This window comes from Phalacrocorax aristotelis, chromosome 8 (genome assembly GCF_949628215.1).
Source record: "Phalacrocorax aristotelis chromosome 8, bGulAri2.1, whole genome shotgun sequence".
Classification (NCBI taxonomy): Eukaryota; Metazoa; Chordata; class Aves; order Suliformes; family Phalacrocoracidae; genus Phalacrocorax; species Phalacrocorax aristotelis.
Genome location: NC_134283.1, coordinates 16,406,103 through 16,419,109, shown reverse-complemented (window position 1 = coordinate 16,419,109; position 13,007 = coordinate 16,406,103). Strand labels below are relative to the sequence as shown.

At 43.4% G+C, this 13,007-nt stretch overlaps 1 protein-coding gene across 3 annotated transcripts in view; it reads left to right on the top strand.

Moving 5' to 3' along the window:
* Window positions 1–13,007, top strand: part of ZNF423 (zinc finger protein 423) — a 234,545-nt gene that overhangs the window by 73,789 nt on the left and 147,749 nt on the right. The window lies entirely within an intron of this gene.

Genomic DNA, 13,007 nt, shown 5'->3' with positions numbered 1-13,007 from the left:
TATAATTGCCATGCAGCTGTATATGCGGGATGCTTATCCAGAAAACCATGGCAGCTTGTCAACAAATGACGTCTCATGAATGTTTTTGTCAGGTGGCACTTTGTATTTCCCACTGACAAAGAGAGACTTGCATGTATTTCCAAAATTAGCCCTCCCCAAAATCGTAATCTTTTGTTGCACCTGATTGGCAAGTGAGAGATTTTCTGTCTTTTTGCTGCTGCTGTTGTTGTTTCTTCAAATTAATGAATTACTGATCATCCTCCACAAAATAAACTGAAATACAGTTGTGAAAAAGCGGAGTGGAAACTTAATTATACACCTAGTTTATACAGCTGTGGCTCTAATGACCTACTGGCCCTAATTACTGTGTTATGGCTCAGTCTGAGTGCTCTTGTTCTTGCCAGAATTCTGCTCCTTTCTCTTAACCTGACTAGTGTTTCAAGCTAAAAAAAATAACAAGTTTCCTTTTTTTATTGTCTACATTGTTATGCTGAAACACAGTTTTCCTTCTTTCCAGAGGTTGTAGCAGTGTTTTAAAATTGGCGCCAGAAAAGCTCAGCAATATCACAAACTGTAAAAACATGGATTTTCCCTGGAGACCTCAGTTCTCACTGTCTAGATCTGAAAATGGGCACCGGGGCAGTGTTTTTATTGTCAATCACTTGGAGGGCTCTAAGTGCAGGCTCCTCTCCTTAGTTTGCCCCAGGCATCCCCCCTCCAGGTGCAGGGGCAGCAGGGCTCCTGAGGGCTTGGGCAACCACCTTGGTCGTGGTGCCCAGGCGCTTCCCACGTCTCTCTGTAATCAATATTTGTGCCCATTGGTGCCAAGAGCCCTGAAACCCCAGATTCTTGCAGGGGCACACTTGGCTGGATGGTCTGGGCTCCAGCTCCCCTGATGGCTGTCATGCAGGTGATGTTTGAGTTTACCTGGTGGTTCCCACCCAGCCTGCGAGGAGGCTCTTTCCAGGACTTCTGCCTATACATACCAGAAAATTAATGTGCTGATAAGGTGCTGGGCTGCCTGGCTTTCTACACAGGTGCTCAGTGAAAAACATACTTATCATGTAGAATATAAAGCATATTACCATATCTGAATTTGGATCTGAAGGTAAACAGAAGCGCAGTTGCAAATTTAATGGCAAGGCATATGGTAACCTTTGCCGATATGGTGGTTTCACAGTGCATCGTGTTTCCTGAGCTGCTGCTTGCCACAGGCCAGCGAGAGCTCCGGCACTGCCCTGTGCACTGGCTGCTAGCACTAGCTCTGCACCCACGCAAGGTGTTTGGCATGAGTGGTGGCTACCTGCGAAGATGCTTTTAGTGTAGCTTTTAATGTATTGCATATGTTTGTGAAAGTTGTTCAAAGTGTTATGCTCCCTAACAGTGTTGCTTATCCGGCAGATCGGAGGGTCATCCAGCAGGTGAAGGTAGGTGAGACCCCTGGGCTGCTCTGCTCCGGCTGGGGCACATGGCCCTGCGCTCAGCCCTTCCGCTCGGGGAGGCATTAGCGGGGGCTGAGCCACAGAAATTTTTTCTCTGGCTGTCTCTTGGATTCTGCAGGCATGATGGTGCCTCTAAGAGTTTGCGGGGGAGGGGATATGTGAATTTAAAACAATGCTTGCTCACCATAAACAACCAGCTCAGGATTTGCTTTGTGGCCTCACGGAGGGTCTCCCTCAGTGAGGACATGGCAGTGATCCCATGGCAGATCCCCAGCTGCGCAGGAGCCTGTGCAAGGAGCCGGGCAGTGTGCTCACAGATAAGAGCGTTCCAGTGCACCAGCCACCACCCCCTCAAATCACCACTGCTACCTTTGTGCCGGGTCCCTCTGGGGACGGTGGCAAGGGAGGCAGCACCAGGCACTGCATGTGCAGATAGGAGCGCTGCCAGCATGGCTGCGGGCAGTTTGGTTGCATATAACCAACATCCCTGGTAGGAGGGGAGGTAATGAGCTATCTCTACCCCTTTCTCAGTCTCCATGTAGCCAGCAGTCATCATGGAATGCCTGGCTATGCATTCTGAGGCTGCACAAACATTTAGCAATGACAAAGTCGTTCCTTAAGCAGCGTATGTTTTTCACACAGGAAGGTTTTCCCTGACATTTTTAAACATAAGGCCCAGTGAGGAGCTGAGGGTGACATGTTAGCATACTTGTATCGGCAAGGGACTGTTTCATTCTTGCTACTTTAACTGAGTTCTTTTTTCTTCTTTTATCTAGTTCAAAACGTATCCTGCAAAGTAAGCACAGGTATATTTGAAAGTGGATAGAAGAGAAAGTAGATGCATGTTTTAAACGAGGCCTCTTAAAGAAAGCTTATGTCCTTTTGAAGTCTTGAGCAGTTTGGCACCTGGCTGTCTGAAAAGCCACTCTCACCTGATATGTTGCTGCATCAGAAATGGGGAGATGAACAAAGGCCATGAGAGCTGCTGCATGTGGCAGGACCTGTGTTTGGGAACTGCAGCCTGTTCGACTCCCCCCTGTACCAACCCATGGGTGCACGCAACCCTTCTGGGGTACTGGGGGTGCCCGAGTTCCACCTCCCCTTCTCCCCCCACTTCAGATTTCTGTTTGCAAAGGATAATCCATTGCCACCTTACAGCAGAGGGAGTGTGGGTCTGTGTAGGGCAGGTTTGTTTCTTGGCATTATAGAAATCTAAGTAAATAATAAATTTTTTTTTTTTTTGAAAAAGAGGAGTGAGGGGTTGCAGTGGAAAGGCTCCTTCCAGGGCTGGAACCTGTTGAGTGCTGCAAGGGCAGCCATGCCCACAGGAAGGAGGATTGCTGCTGCCCTAAGCAGGTCCCAGCATTCAGGAGGTTGTAGAAAAAACCTAGTATGTGAAACTCAATTCAGAAATGCAGTGTGGATAGCCTGGAGACTACGACAGATGCATACTTGTTATAAAGTGGCCTTTAATAATGCCTTAGAGAGCTCAGTGGAAAATGTGCTGGGGTTGTCCTGTTCAGATGTCCAAGAGCATAGATTGTGGCTAGGGTGCTGCTGAAGGGCATGCATTGCCTTTGTGTGGGTTGTTGAGGGACAAAACTGTGTTGGTCGTATCAACAGCCTTGGTGGATTCAGAGCTGTCAAGATCTTCAGACTGCAGATGTGAGCAGTGAAAAAGAGGTGCATTGAAAGTCATCTTTTTCCCCCCTGATTTCTTCCCCTATCCCTTAGCAGACCATTGGGTAAGTAGCCTTCGTATAAGGATGGTTGTACTGGGCCAGCCTGATGGTCCCATAGTGCTGTTTCCCCAGAATATTCTCCTAGCTGTCAGCAAACTTATTTGGGAAATTCTTGGTGCTTTTTATTTAAATTCCTCAGATAATCTTCTTCCATTAATTTCTGTTTTCAAGTTTCTTGATGAAGCAAGGTATGCATTTAGCTTTTGCCATGGTGGGGACCCCAGAGTTCAGTTATGCTTTGGGAAAAAATATCCCCTTTTGTTCACTTGAGCTTTGTCACCTTCTTTGGTTCCTCTGATGGAAGAGATAGTGAACAATTACCCCTTTTTCACCTTCTCCACCCACTCGTGCTTGAGCAGGCTCCTTTTGCTGCTCTCTCTGCTGTCTCCAAATCCATATTTGCAATCCTGTTACTGATACCTCCTGTATCTTGACCCAGAGTGAGAGACTGAGGCACGTGGTAAAGCATGGCTGATAGGATAGCGAGTGGGTAAGGTGTCTCCTTCATCACTAGTGCTAGAAGTGTGGTCATGTTTGTGTGTCTGTCCTGGTTGCCGAGCAGGAGGCGAGGGATAGTACTTGTCCTGGTGTAAAGACCTGGCAGACAGAAAGATGGTGTCTGGCTATGAAGGAAAAAAACAATTAAGACTTCAATGTTTATTAAGAAAAAAGCAACCAGCAGTGCATTTCAAGCACTCATCACACAACAATTTTGCTGTTGGAAGTAGTGGGATTGAAAAAGTCTTTCTAATGTTGATTTCTTTGAATTTGTAGAATATATTTTTTAAAAATCAATGAAAAATAAAGGAAGTGTATGTACAAACATTGTAAAGAACCCCAATCTTTCATTTTTTTAAAACAAGCTCCAGAAAAAATCCCCACAGAAGTTCTGTAGTGCATATTTGAATGCTTTTGTAGTAACCTCATTAAACTTGGCTTGTCTGCAGATACAGCTGGCATGTCATTAACTGTGCCCCAGGCTTGGGGAAGCCAGAAAGCAGCCTCCACCCCCTGGTGCTGGCTGGCTTTAGGGAAATGTGCCAGCATGGGTTGGTCCTCTTCAGCTGGCTAGCTTTGGGAGCACTCACTGGAGCATCTCCACATGGCCTCTAGGTCCAGGAGCCCAGGGCTCAGCTTGCCTCAAGTGCCAACTTGAGGGAGGGCTGCTTGGTGTCCTCCTTGCTGGCCATAGCCTGCACTCATGCAGCACAGCGGTCCCTTGTGAGCAGGATGGATCCATCGAGGTACATGGCCTCCCTCATATGGACAACCTCGACCAGGTGCCTGCATTCTTTGTAGGGGCCTCACACCTTTCTTTACTCTGGGCTGGCAAGAAGCAAATTAGCAATTGTCTGCCAAATAGTTTATCTGTTCTGAAAAATCTTGTTATTGGACTGAACCAGTCAACTAAATTGAAAAAAGGAAATATTTTCCCTGCACCTGCTGGAGAGCTGTTTCTCACCAAGTGGGGTTTGCACATCAGAAGACCCCCACCAGAGGTCTAAGCAGCATCTGACTTCCTACAAAGCTTTGGAAACAAGTATGTATCTTTTGAATGCTGTTTCATTTAAATAATTTTAATAGATGGTTTTAATAGTAAGGTGGATTTAAAAAATAGATTTCATATTTTCATATTCAATTCCAAATTGTTGAAAATGTATTAAGTAGAAATTTAAGTAATCTGTATTAAATATAGGTAATGTTATTCAAACTTCTTGCTTATTACAACAAGCTTTCATTGTCTTAATGAAAAAATTGATTTTGGGTTTTCAAGGCACTTGGCCTGTTCGTGTTAAATACTTGCTAGGGCATTTGAGCACTTTGTAATTTTTAAACATCTGGACTAGCAGCTCCTTTCTGACACAAGGAAGTATATTCTTATTTTTATCATCATGGAATTAAGAAGAAGCCACTCTAATCCAGCTTAAGTTTTGGCTGTTATTGGAAGGAGTTCCAATCCATCCTTCCATCTTCTACCTTATGCTGGTACAAGGTTTGTATTGTCTTCAGGACCTGCCATTGCTGGCAATTAAAAGGATTAATTTTCAGTCTGTGCAGCTTCTGGATCTGGTGCCCAATGGAGCAGGACAAGCCTTATGTCAACATAAGGGGATAAGGTCAGGGTTTGGGGTAGAATTCAAGACCTTCCCCCTTAACAGTCTGAGTTACTTCGGATGAAAATTACTGTAATTGTGGCTTCATCAATTTGGCTAATGACATGCATGAAACTGGTGGAAAAGCCATGGTCTTGAATCCAGGTGGGTTTTGTTGCTGGTGACAACTGTAACTGTGGGGGTGAGCTTCCTCCTGATGGCAGTATTTTTTTGGCATGTGAGTCCATCTTTTCTTTAGGATTCCTTGAAAAATATTTCTCAGAGTAATTGTGAAAGACTTCTTGGCTCCTCCTTATGTTGCTAATCAGTTACTGTTAGCCTTGCTGAGGAGGACATAAGGAAAGGCTGAAGAAGCCCATTGCTTTTCTCTTCTCCAGGGAATCTGTTACATTAAACATTTGAATAGGTTTTTGAACATAATTCCCAGTCATTTCCTCTGCAGTGAACTCAGTTCACTCATGCAGACTTTATACTAATGATATCTCTTAAAATAAATGAGATTTGATATAATTTATATTAAATGGTCATTTTAGAAATCTACATCTACTAATTATTCATTAGAAAATTTGGAAAGACAGAAGTAGAATAAATTCCCTTTATGACCTTGCTGTCTACAGAAATATAAATATATACACCTGTGTTCATTTTCTCTGAGCAAAACTGAATGTAGGTGATTTACTGGACTCCAAGAGTAGGCTAAGCAGATTTGAATTACATTTTTCAATCTGCATCAATAAACTGTAGTAACCAGCCAAGCCCAAACCAGCCAAAAATTCAACATGCCTCTAGGACAGTTTTTTTAGCATTTACATTGATACTCAGCTTGTCTCTGTATCGTATGGGATTTTGCTTTTGTGAGTGCTTCTGGTTGTATCCTCAGGGTGACCGTTCTCTTTCCTTCCCTCTTCCTGTTGTCTGTGCCAGTATCCCTGTGGGGTCCCTCCCGAAGGCTGTTTCCTTGCTTCCTCCTTTCTGGACTGCCACCATTTCATGTCTTGCTCACAGCAGTCTTCTCCCTGACACTGTGCTGGCATTTGCTCCTTCTTGGCCCCACATGTAACTGGGTCACTTCACAGTTTATACATTTAAGTTACACTTTACCATGTTAGTGTGTTCTTCTTTAATCTCAACTGCGGTTGCTCTTTTGTCCATTGTCCCAGAGCCGGCTCTTCCTTGGGGCTTTGTACACATGCAGAGCCTTCCTTGAACAGTCCCATGGGACCAGCATCTGCAGATCTCCTCGAGGTGCTGTGAGAAATGAGACTTTTCCATGTGCTGATTCAGAGCAGTCTCAGCTAGGTTCAGACTAGCTGAAGACATGTGTTAGTCAAATCTTTGTTCACAAAACCTAGCAAATTATTTAATTTGCATCCAGATCCAACCTGGATAGCTGCTTGATCTCACCATACAGCCCTTCTCTACCGCTTCCTCTATTACAGGCACTTGCTGTGGTTTGTTTTACAAGAGCTATTTCATGTAAGTATTGCTTTCCATTAGGTGTTTCAGTGGTATCCAGCATAACTGGGTTTGATTTTGACCAGTGCCTCTGGTACGTATAAATAAAGCATAGAGTGTTCCTTGCTTTTTATGGAGGCCAAACTGTCATCTTTAGGAGGTAGTCACAACACTGTTGCATTCCTAACCCAAAATTTAAAACAAAAGAAAGTGAAAGTGAGTAGGATTTTCTTGTCTCATACCTTAAATGAAAGAATGCTGAGTTTTCTGGCTGCCATTTTAAACCCTAGAAATGCAAACAAGAGAGAAGATGCTTTTTCTCTTGATAAGTAGGTATACACATACATATCTATGACGCACAAAATGCTTCATTTTATGCTAATCAGTTCAGTTTTGAAGACCTGACTAGCTAAAATTTGCTGTATTGAAAATAACATCATTACTTTGGGGCAGCATCAGTCTTAAATTAAAAGAGAAATGAGGAGAGCGGGCCTTACAGCAAGTTGGGGGGAGTGATTTTGCAAGTGGTACTGAAGTGGGGAAAAGTGTAATCCGAGTTAGCAAAACTGTTTGCTTTTCCAGCAGCTGCCACAGTAAGTGGCCATGCATATCCTGATCACCGAGTGACAGGTGGAAGACACAGCTCTCAGAGCTTGGCTGTTCCAAGCAGGGGGAGAGGGAGGGAAGGAGGATGGGGAGAAAAAGTAATTTGTGAACCTGCCCCTTTTGAGAGAGCAAATGCCCCCTCCCTGTGCCCAGGATCATTGCTGAACAGCCAGCAGTTGCGTCCCACTCTTCTTTTGCTGTCAGAGAATGTCACTGTAGAAACCTCTGTAGTTTCAAGGAGCCACTATTTGTATATAGGGAATAGAGGAAACTCATGGATAGAAATGTGGTGTGTGGGCTGCTCTGGATTTTACTCTGAGGAAGATAATCTCTACAAATGTTTTAAATTAGGCTATCCTTGATAATTCTGGTGGTATGGAGCCCAATCAAAATTTCAGGAAAAAACAAGTTGCTCTTAACAGAGCAACATGAAAAAAATGAAGCCATGAAAAAAATGAAGGGCTTAACTTTTGTCCTGAGGGTGATAAAACAACACCACACAGCTGAAAATCAGTCTGACCTTCACCCACGTGATGCTGTTGTCTCAGTCTGTCTTTCATTTCCTTTGGTTGAGTGCAGGCGATGGCATTCAGTAGGGAAAAAAGCCAAAGGGAGGTGGGGAGAATCCTTTTTTTCTCTGGAAAGGCTTTGGTGCTTGCATAAGTTGACTCCATAAAGAGAGTTGCTGTAAAACTTTGAATTATTTCATTATATTTAAAAAAAAAAAAAAGAAAACAAAATAACCCAAACCTCCTTCTTCTCTTAATGGCCAGTAATCTTATTAAGGTAAAGAAGACACATGCTGGGGGGGCAGGAGTGTGATATAAAACATTCTGTTTTAATTAAACCTAGAATTATCCAATGACAGTATTTTGAAATGAAGGCTTCACGCAGCAATAGGAAACCTGCACATTCATTTAAAAACAGAAATTTGTACCCAAAGGGGACAAAAAAGGCCAATTATTTTTTCCAGAGATATTTTAACATTCTGTGTTGCAGGCTTTGCACAAACAAAGAGAAGGTACTCAGATACACTTATATTTACATATACATCAGTAAACCAACAGTTAGGGCTTGTGTATAAGCAATATTATTTATTTTCAAAATAGAGGTACTATTTCAATTGGTGAACCACTCATTTTGCACAACATCCTGCAGCGAGTCGTTCCCACCTAATTTTCCCGAAGACAGAGAATGAACTAAATGAATGGGTAAAATTCTGTGCAGAATTTAATTCTATTAAACAGCAGCACCAACAGCAGCACCAACGATGTGCATATGCACACCTTGATATTCCTTTTCACATCTTGAAAGCAATTAAAAGTGCAGTTCATAGCTGTTCATCTAATCCCCTGCTCTTTCCATCCTTGTTGAATTTAAATGCAACCCAGAGCCAAAAAGTTGCCAGGTATTTTTTTTGTAAAATAGTAAGTTTTCCACACAGGCTTTACAAACTAAGATTGCTCTAAGTCCTGCCTACGCTACACTGCAGTTTTCCTGATTCATCTCATCGCACGCAGATAATGTCCTTTCATGTCATAGTCATAAACTAATCTGTTGCTTTATATTTTTGTGCTATAGATACCCTAGCTCCTGCAGCATGGAGAGAGTTAGGGGTATCTGCTATTTTCTTTGTTCAGTAAATGTTGTGTGTTTTAGGAAGGTCTGTAAGAAATGTCAACTTCTTGTTAAAAAGATAAAGACAGCAATTGGATTTAGCTGCAGAGATTAATCCCTGCTTTGTAAAGGTTAAGAATTAAACAATTTGTTCATTAATCTATTTGGGATGATGGAGATTAATTTGTGATTACAGCTTTTTATTTAAGTGTCGTTTGTCTGATGTGTTAACTGTTGTGGACACTATTTTATGTGGTGTTAAAAAAAATAAAAGAACAGCAAAGCTAAAAGATGTTGGGACCTTTTCCTGGCGAGCCCTGCTACTCAGGTCTCCATGTGATATGCCGAAATGCAATTAGCATAAATGTAGAATTTAATAAGTTGTCATTCTGATTAATGCCATTAACTGCTTAACTACTGTAGAAATTGGCTTCCAAAGTTGCTTGATGGTAGCTGTTGCTCTCCACATCATTCCATTTGCTGTCTCGCTGGGGATAATGGTATGCAAGGGAAAGCAAGAAGGTCAAGCATCTTTTTGTTTAGTCTCTTTGCACATTAAAAGTTCTGTTACGCGTTTGGAGCTATGCTATGGTATCTGAGGGGAAGTGGTTCTCAGGTTGGGGTTTTTTATGGGTGGTTCTGTGTGTGTGAGGGCTGTAGTATTGTTGCAGACGACACAGCCACCACAAAGCTTGAATGGGGTTGAAAAAAGAGGTGTCCTCTACAGCCACCCCTTTCTCTGGCCCAGCAAGAAGTAGGTGCAGCGTGCTGTAGTGGGGGCCCTGAGTGGGCTTGCCCCCCAACTTCCCGCTGCCCCATTTGCCTGGCCCTCCACAGTAGTGGAGCCGCCCATCTGTCCCCCTGTGCTGGCAGGGCAGTCTGGCTCTGCCGAGGCCTCGCTGCTGCTTCTTGCCCGACATTTAAGGGAATGCAAAACCAGACTGCAGCATGCAGTCACATCCTAAGGGCTGGCACAGCTGCCTTGCATGTTTTCACTCTCTAGCTAGTAGACTGACCTTTTAAAAAAACAGTTTCAGCTGCTGTGAAACACTGACAATAGCTTTAATTGATTTCATTTTGGTATAAAATAGCTATGGTTACATTTCGATAATGTAAACTAGCAGTCATAAGCATGGCAACAACAGTTCATGTTTTAGCTGACTGTTTGAGGCTGTGTACAAACTCAGGCAGATGTCACTGCCTTCCTGCGAGGCATTAGCACAAGATATTAATTTTCTTGTAAAATGAAAGCAGATATTTTATTTTTTTAAAGCAATTTGTGTTCTGACTGCATGAGTACCTTCACACCTGTCAGTTGAATCCAGTGTGCTTGTTCCCAAGGGTAACCTGACATCTGGGAAATTCTGCCTCAGCCCAGGTTGATCCCTTTCGCAGCATGTTTGGTATTTTGAATTGAAATGGAGTTACACCATCACACATCATCCTTTGCATTATTCTGTTCTGCTGCAGTATATTCCTGCTTTTATAACTTCCAGTTTAAATCCTGCTCTTGGGCTATTTCAGGAGTGTTGCAGTTATCTGTAAGCTGTCTTGCTTTTCACTGTGGGGCTGGTAAGCTCAAAAACATCTGCAGGCAGGGTCAGTCCAGCTTGCTAGTCTTTGGGGAGGATATTTACAAAGTTTCATAAGGCTTGGACCCATACCCACACCCATCCTAGATGCAGTGTCTACAGATTTATTCCCAAGAGCCTCTTACAGGCTTTGTTTGTATTACTATCTACAGTCATCCCACTGCAGAAATCATCAGGAGAGAGAAGTGGTCAAGAGTACTTAGAAACATCTGTTAAAAATTCAGACAAACACTGTACTGTCACTAGAAGCAGTTAGGATGGGGCGAATGAAATTTATCATGTGGTGCTACAGGAAAAAGGAACAATTTTTTTTTGTTCCTTTTCCTTAAAATCAATGGTTTGGTCAGTAGATATAGGAAAACACCCCTGCAGAGCACACTTGGGGCAGAAAGCGGCTTTTTACCAATGTCACAAACTCACTTGAGAGCCAAACCTTGCAGTCTTATGGGAGCATTGTTTCCAGAGCAGTCACATTTGATTCATCACATGCTTTCTACTTGTTTAAAGAAACCCTGCATTAAATGTGCAGACATAGAAAGTGGCGACATTAGGAGATAAAGGAATTTCTCTGTGACTTTTCTATTTCTTGCCATACCTAGGCATAAGGGAAGATGAAGCTGTAGCAACAAATACAATGGATGAACTATCTGACTAGTTGCTGTTTTGTGTGTGGCTACATACTGGATTCAGTGAGTACTTGAGAAATACTGGCATTTGTCCCTGATGATGTATCATGAAGTTACAGGCAATTTGGCAGGGGAAAAAAAAATGTTCTTATGTATGAGGTCAGACTGGCTATGATGTCATGTTTCTCTATTGTAGTGGTCCAGCTCAGACCCTCACCCAACCCCATTCTCCATAGAGCACTCTCACCTCCCTTTCCCATCTTCTGCCTACAAGCAGGACAAGAAGCAGCACAAGCTGTGCTGGTCATCAGGGTGGCATACGTGTGCTGATTGCCTAGGACAGGCCCAAGAGCCAGGATAAGTGCTGACTTTGTTCTTAGCCTTTCTCTCAGCAGAGACATGAACTGGGGTCTCTGTCCTACCCAATCAAAGGTAGGTTTGCCAGTCTTATAAAAACTCAATTTCTGTAAGAGAAACTCAATTTCTCTACGAGGCCTCTATCCCCAGCATGGTGTGATTCAAAAGTTAATAGGAAGGTGCAAACAGTTAAGACATATGACAGGCAATATGATCACGTAAACCTCGTTTTCTTAGGATGCCAGCCTGAAAAAGTGAACACAAAGCTACTGAGAATAAATGAGTCACTTCAGATTGAGACTTGATGGACAATGTTGGCTTTGTTATCACTCGGCAGGTAGCAAAGGGATAGGGTTAGGGAGAATTTCCAGAAATGTAGTAGGAGAGTCATTATTAGAAGGGTAAAGCTTCTTCTGCCAGGCATCCCCCATAGTGGACACTGCATTACCCTGGTCCCTCCTCCTTTTAGGAGCCTTTTGAGGAAAAGTCTCCCGTGACAGGAACATCTCTCAGGTCCTTTCATCTGTAAGCTGCCAGGTGAAAGAATGGGGCCAGAGAACAAAAGATCCTCTGATACCACAGACAAGCTTTTGTAGGATCTGCCACGTCAGCTGTACAGGTCTGCTGTATTTTCTGTTGATGGTGCTCTTCCCCTGAGGATTTCCCTACACCTGGGAATGCCTGCCATAACCCGCACTGATATTTTTCTCAATGCCTTTCATTTCTGCATACAGAGGGAGCTGGGATATCACACACCATCCTTGCCCTTATTCTGTTCTGCTCTCCTTGGCGGTCCCAGCTTTCCTGGCTGGGAGCTTTCATCCCACCTCCCTCTCAACCTTTTTCAGGAGGGGCTTTGCAATTATTTATAAGCTAGTTTGTCCTGTTTTCTGACATTTTCAGTGTAGTCTGTGGAAAAGAAAAGCTAAGTATATGTTCTCTGGTTTTACAGGGAACAGAAAACTTGAAGCAAATGTTGCTGGTCTGTGTTAGCAAGATATTTTGGGTTTTTTAGGAGGCAGGGAACCCTCCCTTTAACATCAGCTGTCTTCTGAGTGGAAAAAGTCTTAGTGGCCTGTAACCACCTCTTGCCTTTGATGTGTTTGGAGATCCTGGAAGGGCAGGCGGCCAACTTGCTTGCATGCTTGTCAAGGGGGTGGCTGGCTGTCCTGCATATTCTGTACTCCCCCTTGCCATCCTCAAGCAGATTTTCTCTCTCCTTCCTCCTACCATGTGTCAGAATAAGCAGCACCCTGTGATTTATCTCCTTCTTCCACTTGTCATATTCTGGGGCTCGAGATTTTCCAAAATATGTCATGGTAATAGGCAAAGCTATAACGATTTGGGCATTGTAGCTCTACTAGAGGCATCCTTAGATTCTCTGAATCTATTCACAACTATTCAAGCTGAAGAGCGGCAGCTTCTCATTTTGCTGCTGCTAGTAGGTGGGAGGGGT